Below are 10,790 nucleotides of genomic sequence, written 5' to 3'. Positions count from 1 at the left end.
TTAGAGGAGGGTTAATGGCAAATGGAGAGAGCTACTGAGAAAAAGGGATTACATCAGTAAGATAGGCTGGTGAACGGAGGGTAGAATTGGGTCTCTGAGAACTTGGTCCCCCTGCATTCTAGACAAGATCCAACTGTAGGAAGAAGGGCTGAAGGGAGAGAGCTGCTCTCACTCCCACCCCCTACAGGGTGAATTTAGTTGAGCTAATGGTTCAACTAAACCTACTGAACTCGTGGAGGATAGCAGTCCAGTGCTCTGGCCTTGGACAACCTACTCACTTCTTTAAGGTCTTTACAGGTCTTCTCACCTGTAAAATGGGGGAGAAGAAAACCTACTTCACAGAGTTTTGTAGGTTAAATAATGTAAAAGAAATATAACGCGTCACCCAGCACATCGTAAGTGCTCCACAGACGTTAGAGAGAAAAACAAAAAACCTCCCCCAGTGAGGCACTCTTTGGGGGAGGACCCTCAGCCCTAGAGAGGCTGGGGGCCAGCGATGGGTTGGGGGACACTTCAGCCTGCTGCCCCCCGCCGCGCTCCTCCAAGCTGGGCAGCTCGGTGCTGGGCTGCGGTGCGGCCTGAGGGCCCAGGGCTCGTCACCTCGTTTGCTTAAGCAAGTTCTTTCACACACACACCCATATACACTTTGGCCCGAAAATTCAGTGAGGTTTTTTCTTCCTTCTTCCTCTGTTGTTGTTGGGTTCTGATTACTTCCATCTGGTTGCGGCAGCTTGACTGGAGTCTCTAAAAACAAAACAAAACAAACAAAAACCCTTCCTACCAAACACACAGGCACCGAACCTAGAAAGCTGCTTCGCTTCTCACCAGCAGGCGCCCAGAGGGCGACTCGCGCAAGTCGCGGCGGGGGGTGCGCAGGACGCACCCCGGCACCTGCGCGCGCCGCTGGCCGCCAGAGGGTCGGCGCAGAACCAGACCCCCTAGAGCCAGCCTCCCTCCCCGCCGCCCTCCCGTCCCCCGCTTCCGCCCCGGCGCCCGGAGAAGCGGGCGCACTGGGAACGGCGACCCGGGCATCTCCCGGCGGAGGGGAAGAGGGAGGCGGGGAGGGCGGGGGATTTCAGAGATTGAAAACAGAGCCTTCCCCGCGCCTCGGCTCCGGAGCTCATCTGACTTGAGTTAGCGACGCACCCCCGCCGCCCCCGCCCCCGCCCCCAGCGCCTTAAAAAAAGTGTTGGAGACTGGCGCGCTCCTCCGTTCTCTGCTCGAACTTTCTTAGTAGGTGTGCTCTCTCTCCCAGGCGCTGGAGGAGGGTCCTCGGCCGCCCCTCCCCTCCGGGTCCCCCGGGTCCCCTCCGGGCGGGGGCGCGCGGCGCGGGCGGGGGCCCGGCGCCCGGTGTGCTGCAGCCGTGCGCGCGGGGGCGCTGCGCCGTGCGGGCGCGCGGCGGGCTGGAGCGCGGGAGTGCCGCAGCTCGCCAGCCGAGGCAGCACGGCTCCGCGGACTTTTTTTCAAACTCCCATCAATGAGTCTTCGAGGAGGAGCGGGAGGCGGTGGCGGCGGCGGCGGACGCGAAGGAAGGCGAGGAGGAGCCGGAGGAGCGGGAGGAAGGAGCGCGGGCCGCGCGGCGCGCCGGGGCCTCGGGGAGCTGCCCGCTCGCCGGCGGTAGGGTGGCCCGGCCCCCGCCCGCCTCTCGGTCCCCTCCCCTGCCTGGCCCGCCCCGCCCCGGCCGGACTGAGTCCCGGCACACGGCAGCCCGCGGCGGCTCGCCGCGCCAGCCAAGTTGGGATGGGGGCCCGCAGGCACCGCTCGGCGCCCCGGAGGCCACCTGCGTGCTAGAGGCAAACTTTTGTCTCCCTCGGTAAAGTGGCTTTGGCCTTCTTTTGCTTGCTTTTCGTCGCGAAGTGCCCCCTACTCCGGCCGACCCCGGGCCGAGGGGATGCTGCGCCGTCTCGGAGGGTCCCTCGGCCGGGTACCCGCGCCACGGCACGGGGATCCGGGCACCGGGCTAGCGGGCGGCCCGGGTCCGGGTTCGGGCCAAGCCGGGCGGGGACGTAAGGGGGGTCCGGGGACTAGGAACTCGTGGCCGGGGGGCGATTTTGCATCCCCCTTCCCACCTGGGGGAAAGAGTCAGTCTTCTTGGGGTGCGCAGCCAGCCGGCCTCCACGCCGTCTCCACCTCGCGCGAGCCCTGGGCTGTTTTCTCGGGAGGTGGGGGTAGCGCCGGAGGCTGGGATGCTGCGACGCTCCAGAGGTGGGCGGTGGGAGTGTGTCTCCGGGGAGTGTGCCGGGGGTGGAGGAGCTGCAGCCAGCCGCTGAGAACTTCTAACTGCACTTCTCCGCGCAGCCCGTCCCGAGCCCTGCCTTTCTTTCTTTCTCGCTCCTTCCTCCCCCTCGTCAGGCCCTGTTGCCCCCTCCCCCTCGGTCAGGCTCTTCCCTCCGGCCTCCCTCCTCGCTTCTCTCCTCCGCCTCTATTGCCCTCCGCCCCAAGAGCCGCTTGACTTCCCGGAGGGATCCGCGCGTAATCCCTCGCCCTTTCCTCGGGTCCCCCCCACCCCGCACTTTCTTCCCCGCCCCCACTCATCGTTCCCCCCCCCCCCCCCGGCAATCTCTCAACAAGTATATTTGCAGAGGAATTTGAAAAATCCACTACTGCAACTTGATCTGTGTGTGATGGATGGGGAGAGGCGCGGGGAGAGTTGGGCGCCAATCCTATTAAGGGTTTAGAAAGGGGAGCGTTTTCCCCGGACCGGGGCGGGGGGGCGTGTAGAGGGGGGAGGAGGAAGGGGGCGCGTGCTTGTGTGTGTGAGTGTGAGCGCGCCTGCCGCGTCGGGGAGCTGGAAGTCCACCCATCTCGGCGTCGTTTCAGCCCAGCAGTAATTGCTGTCATTTCCTAGGAAACCCGACTTTTACTGCGCGGGGAACTCGGGATGGAGCCCGTGCGCTTCACCCCGGGTGACCGGCCGCAGGGACGCTCGTAGGCTTTGGGTCTCCCCCAGGGGGCCTTCCTCCACTCGCCTCTCTTTTGTGTCATTTTGATGTGGCTTTCCGAGTTGATCCCGGCTGGAAAAGTAGACCTTTCCTTGGAGTCTGGTGCCGGGCCCCGGGGGTCCTTCCTGCGCTCTTCTGCCCTCCGGCCCGCGCATCCCGGGCGGTGCTCGGCCTGCGGCGCGGACTTTGCAGCCCAGTGGCCGCGGCCGCGTCCTGGGCCCCCGCCCCGCCGCCCCCGCCGGGCGTGTGAAGGTTTAATCCCGACAGCTCCAGATAAAGGAGCAGTTGTAAAACGCTCATGTGCTGTTTGCTGACGAGGCTCAGGGGGATGTTGGAGAATTTGAAAGTAAACGTTTCCCTCGCAAGCGGCATAAAATAGTGTTTAAGCAAATATTGTATTGGCGTGCTCAGGGGGCTCGGTGCCAGAAAGGAAAGTAAATAAACGGTGAAATCCAAAATGTACAGCCGTGGAAAGCCACGGAATAGGCGGGCTCGCCACCGGTGCCCCCGTGAGACCTGTTTGCTCTCGTCACCTTGCCTGCGAGACCCCTCCCCGCCCATTTCCTTACCTTGCCTGGGGGTTTCCTTCCCTCGGTGGCTTCCCTGTGTGGGCGCCTGGGAGCGGCTTTGCACTTGGCTGTGCCGGGAAAGAAGTCATTGTGTGGCTTCCTGGGCTGGTCTCCCCAGGGCCGGGGAGGGCGCCCTGACTATGCCTGGCTGCTTTGAGTTTTGGTGCCCTTTAGGCTCTCCCCAACTTCTGGTCCGCCCTGGGGCAGGAATTCTAGACTATAGCCTCTAGGCCACTGCAGACACATCCCTGCGGAACCTCCCTGGTCCCTTTCTTCCTTCATCTTTCTTGCTTTCGTTTTCCCAGACTTAGTGCTTCCCTCTTACAGCTGAGGGTTACAGGAAATCATGGAGATGTTCTCCCCCAGATTTTAGGTCCCACTCAAACCTAGACGCATGGAGAGTTGTCACTTGTCAGAGCGCTTCAGAGTTAGTTCAAGTTTGTGATATTTAGGGTGGTTTGTATTTGCCCTTTGCTGGGAGAAATACGCTCATTTCATGAGGTTAGTTAGTGATTCTAGGGGGATTTAAACTAAGGCACTGGAGGTGAGGAGCCCACTCGGCCAGGAAATAGCCCTCAGGTGACCCGGCTGTCTCTTGGTTTGGCATCTGAGTGACAGATTATAGTCAGAGCAGTCTGTTTTCAAAGTCAGTGGGCCAGGATACCAGTGGGAGGGAGAGAAACATTTCCAAAGCAGGGCTGGGCTCACCGGAACAAGGCAGGACTGGCTGTTAGGGATGGTTTTTTATCTTCCGTGCGGATTGTTTGGAGGAGAATTTGCACAGGGTTCAGACTACTTCAGCAGGGCCTCCCAGGCTGCTTCCAAACTCACACTGACCCTGCCCGCGGCCTTGGAGGGGACTCTTGGCTTGGCCCACTTTGAAGGGTGTGTGGGGTTAGAGAGGCCCTTCTGGCCGGGCGGCCTTAGAAAGACGGGCCCGTCCATGTTCTCAGGGATGCTCCAGCCCACCTGTGGGGGGGACACTGAACAGAGAGAATCCTTTGAGTTGCCTGGTTGGAAGAGGGGGCCGCAGGGCTGCTGGTCAGCGACTCCTTGCCCGGCTGCGGGGGCCCTGGGGGCTGTGTACTGTAGCTGGCTTGTTTGCACTGCAGACTGAAAGATACACAAATACTTCATGCTTTGTGTACTCCCACACGTGCCCTGTACACAGTGCAGCCCCTAGGGCTGGATTAGCCAACCCCGGGATTCAGCAGGCCGACTGACAAAATTGAATATTTGCCTAATAAACACCCTTCTTCCAGCAGGGCCTCTCTTGACCACCCGGGGAAGGGCGGGGGGACCGTCACCCCACAGATGCCAGTGATTCCCTCTAACTGGGACCAGGAGGTTGTCATGCACACTTTGAAAGGCTTTGTGACCCCTACACACCCAGCTGGCTTGTTCAAGCGCAAAACCCAAGTCCCACATCCTTGTGGACTCAAGGGGTAGGGCAGCCTGCCTTTTCCTTGGGCAAGTGTGTGTTCAGCCGGGTTTCCTTTCATCTGAATGACGCTCGCTTCTGCTGGTGACTCTGGCTCCGGGGAGGTGGAGCCACCTGCCCTGCTTCTTTAGGATGGGGTGGGGTTCTACCTGTGCCTGGGCCTGTTTCCCGGTACTCGGGGACAGCCAGGCCAGGCCAGGTGGACCTAGCTGTGGACCACTGCAGCTGTACCTGCTGGGCCCTTTGAAATGGAACCCTGGGGAAGCAGCTCCCCACCCCCCTTCTTCTTTTCAGTAAGTGTCAGAGGCTCGCACACGTGAAACACGTGAAGAATGCCAAAGAGAGAAACTGTATTCTCAGATTCCAGAAAGTACAGAGAGGCCGCATAGGTGATTGTACTGGCCACCAGAATAGGCAGCAATTTCAGTGAACAAGGCTCGCTGGCTTCTAAAGAAGGCTCCCGGGAAGGGAGGCTTCTTTGTAATTGTGGCCTCAGACTTGTTTAAAAGACGGTTTGGGAAGGGGTCCTGTTTGTTGTTAGGCAGTGTCTTCTGGTAAAGAGCAACAGCTTCATGGGTTTTAAATAAATACTTGCCACCAGATTCAATACTGTTACGTATTCCCAAATGAATTTGAGTGTTTGCTGTGGACCGTAAAGGATTTAAAAAAAAAATCATTGATCATTGTTGTTAGATTTTGAGGGTGACCAAAACATCCTTAACCTACAAAACTATGTTTAAACCCCTGGGAAAATGCACCAGTGATACCAGCAGACTTTCTGCATGTTTAGTATATTATTTTACCCAATTCCTTCATCAACAAAAGCACCCTCAATATAGTGGTTTGTGTTCTGATTCTGGCTTCTTAAAAAAAACACACATGGGGGAAAATAACTCACTTAAGATGTGACCAAAGAGTTCATATTAAACTGTTTCTGAGATTTTTGGTTTCAAGTGAAAAAGTTAATGTGGTTTTATGTGTGTGTGTATGTGTGTCGTTTAAAAAAAAAAAAAGGTTGCTGGGAAGTGTGTTTTAACTGTGAGTGCCCTGTTTCAGGCATTAGCATAAGAAAAAAGTTTTAGTGCATTTCCTATTGTCTTGAATGAAGAGTTTCAGCAAAGGGAGGGAAAGCCGCAAAAGGGTGATGGTCCATTGAGATTCTTGGGCAGCCCGGGCTCGTCATCTGCCCCTGAAATCTGTGATCGGATAGCACTTTTATCTCACTTTTCCATTCTCCGGCCTTTTTCACACGTTCACTTTTTGTCAAGGTTTATTGATTATGTTTTCTTCTCTGCAAATCTGTGGAAAATTTAATGAACCAAACACAGCAGTGAAATAAAGGGGGCTTTTTATTCATTAGCAAGGGATTGATTTCCCCCCTCGGGCCGAGGGCCCCTGGCCTCCAGCAAGTGAGGGAGGGGGTGGGGGGGAGGCGGGTGGCCCTGCTCCGGGCTGAGGCGGGGCCTCCCCGGCCTGCGGCCTCCCCGCAGACCAGCACCGGCTCAGCCCTGGACTCTCGGCCCCAGTGAACTTAGAAGCTCCTTCCTGATGGGTGTTCCGGGCCGGCCCCAGCCGCTGCCCAGACGCCCGCCTCGACCTCGGGGGCCGGGCTTCTCCGCGATCGGGGCTCCCTGGGCTTCCGGGCGGGTGGAGGCGGGGGATACTTGTCTTCCCCACCCTGACAAACCTCTCGACTGAGTGCCTGGGCCTTCCCGGGGACACAGTTAAGTATGGCCCTTCCTCCAGCCCCGACTCTCAGACCTGTAATTAAGCAAAGCCCCTGGTGTGATTATGCTTTGCTGACTCGGCTGGCTTTGGAGCCGCTTCCCTCCACGGAACAGGGTGAACTTCAGCTTTTTGCAGAGGCTTCCTGGGCAGACTGCACATCTGTCTGTCTGTCTGTCTCCCCTACTCCCCCATCTCCCGTCTTCTCTGCCCGCTTTGTTTCCTTCCCTTCTTTCTTTCCCCCTTTCTTCTCTCTCGCGCCCGCTCTGCCCCTCCCCTCCCCGCCCTGGGTCTTCCTTCTCTCCTCCCTCCTGTCTTTTCTTTCTTTCCCTCCCTCTCCTCCCCGCCCATCTCCTCTTTCCTTGGGCATCTTTTTATTTCGCTCCCCCGCCTCCCCCTCCTTCCTCTCCCCGCCCCCCTCCAATTTCTGCCCCGCGGAGGGCTGGCCGGGAGGCCTCCGGGACGCGGCTTGCCCAGGCCGTGGGGACCGTGGCCGCGTCCGGGGATCCCTCTGCTCTCCGAGAGCCCGCGCGCCGGCCGCGCCGCGTCCCTCCCACCTGCCCGCCCGCCCGGTTTGTGGCGCCCGAACAATGGCCACATTGTCCCGGCCGCGCACCGGCCGCCCCGGCGAGTGGCGGCAGGCGGGACCCTGCTCGTGGCGGCTCGGGAAGAAAGCCAGCGGCCCAGATCCAGATCGGCCGCCTTTGTCGCCGGGTGGGAGACCGCAGCGCCCGGGGGAGCCGGCGCCCACCTGGAGAAGGCGCTTCTCGAAAGGGCGCCCTCCCTGCCCACGGCCGCTGGTCCTCCCTGCCCCTTCCCAGTGGCTCCCCTCCCCCTTCTCCGAGAAGGGATTCATTCGGCTTTAGGTGACAGTTTGCAGAGTGAATTGAGAGCATTTCGCTAGAGCCAGGAGAAAAGGGGCCACGTTACCAAACTTTTGGCGGCCTCCGAAACTTTTTCCGTAAGGCATCTGCGCGGGTGCCGAAGGCCCCCTTTTGCCCTGACCCCCACCTTCCCCACCGAGGCAGGAAAGGAATGGTGGTCTCTCAGAACAGTATCCCCCCCCACCCCAACCCATTCGCCTTGACCTGTAGGGATTCAAGACCTCTTAGCGCTTAGAAAAAGAAGGATCGTTGAATGCTTAGGATGTTAAAAGAGCATCCGTCCCTGCGTCCAAGCAGACGCTTAGCAATGCTCCTTTGTGTGGTGGACAATGCAATAAGTCAGCCCTACTTTTGAGCCACATTTATAAGGAACTGTAAGGGCCGCTCAAGTACACTTGTGCTAAGTTGAATTGATTGAAATTTAATGGCGGTTAGTGGCGATGAATGGTAATGATTTCCCAGCGTATCTTTGGCATACTTGACATTAATAACAGTGTGTGTGTGTACCCGCACCGGGAGCCTGCCACACACGTGAGGCGGTAGCATTATTCATTTCCGGAGATGCCAGTCCTTTGCCTCCTTCCTCTCCTGAAATCCTTTTCCTTCTCACCATAATTCAGTTAGTTGTTCAGATGATTTTTTAAAAAACAGCAAAGGAAAAGAAAGAGAAAAATCTTTCTCCATTGAGTTCGTACATCATTTCAACATAATTTTGTGCTCATGATTTTTTTTCAATTCCTACGTAAATCAGCTTCTCATATACCAAATATGATGAATTTGTTTTAGCTGCCATCATGAATTAATGTTATGCAAATAGAAGCTTTGCAGGTGAAATGATTTACTTAATAATTTCAACTTCTAATATTTAAACTCATTCATTATGTTGGGAGTTAAAAAAAAAAACAAGTCCATATTTTTAAACCTGCGTTGGGGGAGATTGCTATGCAAGTATTTGCAGTGTAGGCAGGCCTTGAAGGCCAGAAAATAGCTCTTCATGTGTTGATTCTTTCTTGGATAACCTATAGTTCACCACGCGGTGGCTTAAGAAGCAGGGGCTAGAAGTCTTAACAAGTGCCGTCTGTGGGTGGGACAACACAAAGGCATTGAAATAAATCCAAGGTGACCATCACGGTGATGTACCCCCGGGACTGAACATGCTCTGCTCTGGGAACTAAGAAGGGCTTCGCTTTTGAACTCGTCTTGACTGAGCCGGGTGGTGAAGGGTGAAGGGGCTCTGATGCCCCCTGCCCTCATCTTCGTCATTTGCTGGTTGAGACCATCTTAAGAGCAAGCCTTTAATGCCTGCCCATGAAGGTAGCAGTGATATAAAAAGTTGGGCAGAGGACTGCCACCCCCCCCCCCCCCCCACCAAATGCTAGGAAGACTTCCTTATGTGTGTCATCTTTTCAAGATGCTTTCTTCTGGAAAAAGTTGAGGAAGAGAGTAAAAGGGATGGATAAATGCCCCGTGATGAGTAAGGAGCCCAGACCCTTGGGGTTACATCTGGGAGAGTGACACCCATCACTCAAGAGCTGGGTGACCCTGTGCCAGTCGCTTGGCCTCTCTGTGGAGGGGGAGGAAGCTAGGCAGATGTGAGCTCTCAGATCCTGCAGCTTCACCAGCCTGGGAGCCAGCACAGCCGGCCTCTCGCAGCTGTCTTTAAGAATCAGACCTCAGGCAGGGTGGGGGGACCAGGGTCTGGACAAAGTCGGGGGTCTGGGTCTTTGCCTCTGCTTCTGGGGAGAGTGAAGTGAGGCCCTCTCAAGGAAGCTGCCCCCCGCTTCCCATCTCCCCCTGCCTGTCACTCTGCCTAGTCAGCTGCAGTGCTCGGGGCACCTCCGGGATGTGGTCACAGGGTGAGCAGGGATAGAGTGGACTAGGGGACATTGGTGTGGGTGGGGGAAGCACTCGGCAATGCCTTTTCAGACCCTCCTGAAATGTGTCTCGGATCTCTGACGATAAGGGTCGAGTTTTGACTTGCTGTCTCCAAAAATTGAGGTCATCGTGATCGGATGATGGGTTGAAGGTTCATCACTCAGCCGTTTCTGCAGACGGCAGTGGGTTGTGTGGGGTTGATACATTGTGTGTCCAGGCAGCGACAGCGTATTTAGGGCTGGCCCTCACCGTCTGCGGAGATCAAGGTGAGGGGACGTCGCTGGGCTCGCTGGCTGAGGGCGCCTCGTTTCTGTAGGGGAAGAAGGAGTCTGACTCAGCAGTTACTCAGTCAGGAGCTGTCAGGTGTGCTGACGGTAGGATGGAGCAGGATGGCAGGGTTTGAACGTAACTCAGGTGTCTTCGTCTTTAGAAGATGTCACACACGTAATGTCCTATGTTACTCACAGGCATGATGTAGTATGTTAGGCTGCTCTTCCGGTTAAGTGTGAATGTGGTGTGTGTGATATCTCTGTTTATGCTGATACACGTATATACCAGGAAGTTTTTTAACTACCAGGTCTCTTTATGAATTAGATATTTTTCTTCTCCTAAGATGCACTTAAACAAAAAGAGAAATAGCATAAGAGAGTGAAGTCAGCACTGGAAATGAGCTATAGAGGCAAATCTAAGAAAGCCTCCAGCGGGCTTCCAGCCAGGGATTCAGATGGAAAGCTGGGGAAATATGCAGATTCTCGGGCCCCCATGGAGACCCTATTGAATGTGAATTCCTATGGAGGGGACCCTGAGATCTGCCTTTTATCAAGACTTTTTAGGGCGGGGTGATGGGAATTTAGTGATTTCTTTCTGTGACGTCCTTCACTTCCTCTGTGATTTTTGCATTAACAAAGGGAGAACGTTTGCTTCTTTAAGCCTGGATGGATAACTCAGGATTTAGACTTTCCAGCTATTTGCTGCACTGGAGGTTGGGGCACACAAACTAGCTGAGAACTGAGCTGCTTCTCCTCCAGAACAGCACAGAGAAGTGGGCTCTCTTTCTGAGACTGTCAGGTGGCTGCGGCAGTCCCCTGGTTTGCTGTGAAAGATCCCTGAAGACCCCAGGAGAAACCACAGAGCAGCGAGCTTGTTAAATCAGCACCTTCGTTTCTGTGCCGTGGGTTCTTGGCCGGAGGGTCCCTAGGATCGCTCCTTTGTTTTCTCCTGTATAAGAAACTACCTGTGCATCATGATGGCTGTCTCACTGCTTCAGTGGCCAGAAGTCAGTCCCTGTTTGGGTCCAGGTCTGTGTTGCCGAGTTTGAGCAGATCTTTGGGAAGTGTGACCTCCCACTGAGGTT

At 56.3% G+C, this 10,790-nt stretch overlaps 1 protein-coding gene across 2 annotated transcripts in view; it reads left to right on the top strand.

The window, feature by feature from the left end:
* The first annotated feature begins 1,352 nt into the window (after positions 1 to 1,352).
* The window catches only part of GLI2 (GLI family zinc finger 2), a 248,308-nt gene continuing 238,870 nt past the window's right edge, over positions 1,353 to 10,790 (top strand). The window contains exon 1 of one of the 2 annotated variants that reach the window (XM_082396096.1): positions 1,353 to 1,813. The gene's annotated coding sequence lies outside the window, so the exon portion shown is untranslated. The remainder of the gene's footprint in view (positions 1,814 to 10,790) is intronic. The other variant, XM_082396093.1, reaches the window with a different exon arrangement.

The sequence above is a fragment of the Balaenoptera borealis genome, assembly GCF_965194805.1.
Source record: "Balaenoptera borealis genome assembly, chromosome: 6".
Lineage (NCBI taxonomy): Eukaryota > Metazoa > Chordata > Mammalia > Artiodactyla > Balaenopteridae > Balaenoptera > Balaenoptera borealis.
This window is presented reverse-complemented; position numbering and strand designations above follow the sequence as displayed.